The sequence below is a fragment of the Alnus glutinosa genome, chromosome 9 (genome assembly GCF_958979055.1).
Source record: "Alnus glutinosa chromosome 9, dhAlnGlut1.1, whole genome shotgun sequence".
Taxonomy (NCBI): Eukaryota; Viridiplantae; Streptophyta; class Magnoliopsida; order Fagales; family Betulaceae; genus Alnus; species Alnus glutinosa.
The window spans coordinates 12,957,171-12,959,172 of record NC_084894.1 but is presented as its reverse complement, the minus strand read 5'-3'; the positions used below and the strand labels follow the sequence as shown (position 1 = coordinate 12,959,172).

The 2,002-nt window shown below is 36.0% G+C and overlaps 1 long non-coding RNA gene across 1 annotated transcript; it reads left to right on the top strand.

The window, feature by feature from the left end:
• Window positions 1-766: 766 nt before the first annotated feature.
• On the top strand, window positions 767-2,002 carry LOC133878230 (uncharacterized). Its single transcript, XR_009901853.1, has 2 exons — window positions 767-1,066; window positions 1,852-2,002. It is a non-coding gene; the product is annotated as an uncharacterized LOC133878230 (long non-coding RNA).

Below are 2,002 nucleotides of genomic sequence, written 5' to 3'. Positions count from 1 at the left end.
TCTTCCTATGATCATGATGATTACATGAGTCACCACCCAACTCAACATGTGAAAGACCTATTTTTATACCATAAGAATACCATTAATAAATGTGTGTTTAATCATTTTAGTTGGATGATTAAATATGATAGTGGAAGATATAATGATTCAACACCTAGTGCAACATTCCACTACATTTATTCTCTCCTCCTCTCATGATGAAAGAATAAAAGATGTCTAGAATAGAATCTAGAGCAATCATAAAATGAAAGTAGTCTAAACAATATCTTGTTTTAACTTGTCAAAGTAAACCAGAAACTTTGATTGACCAAAACTCAGTCATAACGAACTCGGATTGAGTTGGACCAAAAAGAGAAAGTGTTCATCTTGACGTCATGTATCTACCCTCAAAATTTCACAGCGATCGGAGTAGTTTTGACCATCAAAACGTTGCTTGGAGTAAGCTGGTCTCTATTTGGACGAAAATTCATATAGCATTACTTAATACTTCCTTTGATTGTCAACTCATCACCCACTTCTCCTAATTTGTGCACTATCTCCCTAGTGGCCAAGCCATCATGAATGAGAGAGAGAGAGTTGGCTTAAATTTCATTTTCTTTAATGATAATGCAAATGCACTACCTTAGTGATGATGAAACCCACTTGCATTGGATGCACCAATTCTCATCCATTGGATCAAAACCTATCTACTTGATCCTAACCATTCATTCTCCTATAAATAAGCATGCAAGGCTCCTTGTTTTCCACACTCCTTCCTTCTTCTCTCTTCTCCCTTCTCCTGCTTTGTTGTTCTTCCTTTGCTCTCTTTTAATCAAGAGACGTAGAGATACTGAACAAGAGAGTGTGAGACCGTGAGATTGAGAGAATTACAAGGGAGAAAATCATGAGAGTAGGAAAAAAAAAAAATACAGAAAGAAACCCGTCTCCGGCAGAGTTTTCCGGTGATTTTCCGGTGATTTTCCCGTGACCGAACTCATCGTTTTCACTAGATTTTCTAGTGAAAATTCTTATTTAATAAATCAAGAAACTATACAAAGCCCGATCCCGATATTAAGGGAAAATCCAAGTAAGGGAATCCTTTACCCCTTCTCAAATTATTATATTATTTTAATTATTCCTTTATTTGCAAAATTTCGAATTGATTATTTTGATTCGGTATTTCAAATTATTAAATTATTTTGTTTATATAAAGGATTTGTTGGTTTTGATGTGAAAATTTTTGAGTAAAAATAATATTCTTGAAATCGTGATTTTGAGTAAAAAACCCTCCAACACGTTGCCCTAGATATACTAGTAAAGAATGAGAAAGTTTTGTGAGAAGATATACAAGAAAGTATGAGAAAGTTTTGGGAGAAAACTCTTTGAGTTATATATAAAGGAGAAATATTTTTGAAAAGGGCACGTGTGTGGAGGAGACTATTATTTGGGCCCTAGACCCGCAGAGATTCGAGACCCTTCAAGATTTAGCTCGGTACCGTAGCTCGAGATGGAAGCGCACCCGCTGGTTCGCTTAGTGACAGCGGTATCTGTCTCTATGTCAGTCTAAGTGCACTTCAATTAATTAGCTGACGGGGGTGGGGCCTGTGGCCACAGGTAAACCGCGTTACTCACCCAAGGTCACAGCAACGACCGCGCAACCCTACGTACACAGGGCGTAATAGTGTATTGGGCATACTATGAGTAATGATTATTTCAAATATATTTATATATATTATCTTGTGTATAAAAAGGGAGTTTTTTGACAATTGTTTGAAGATTTTCAAAAGAATTTAACTCAACTGTTTTATGGTTGAGGATTCCTTACTGAGCATGTTTTTTTGTGCTCACCCCTTATTTTGTTTTTGTTTTCAGGTTATGAACAGAGAGACGTAGGTGGCCGGAATGGGATCTAGGAATGCATTAGGACATTTCATTTATATTACCCCATAATTTTCAGTTATTGTATTTTTACAATTAAATGACCGTTTCCGCATTTATTAAAAACTCTGAGATTTTGAAACCA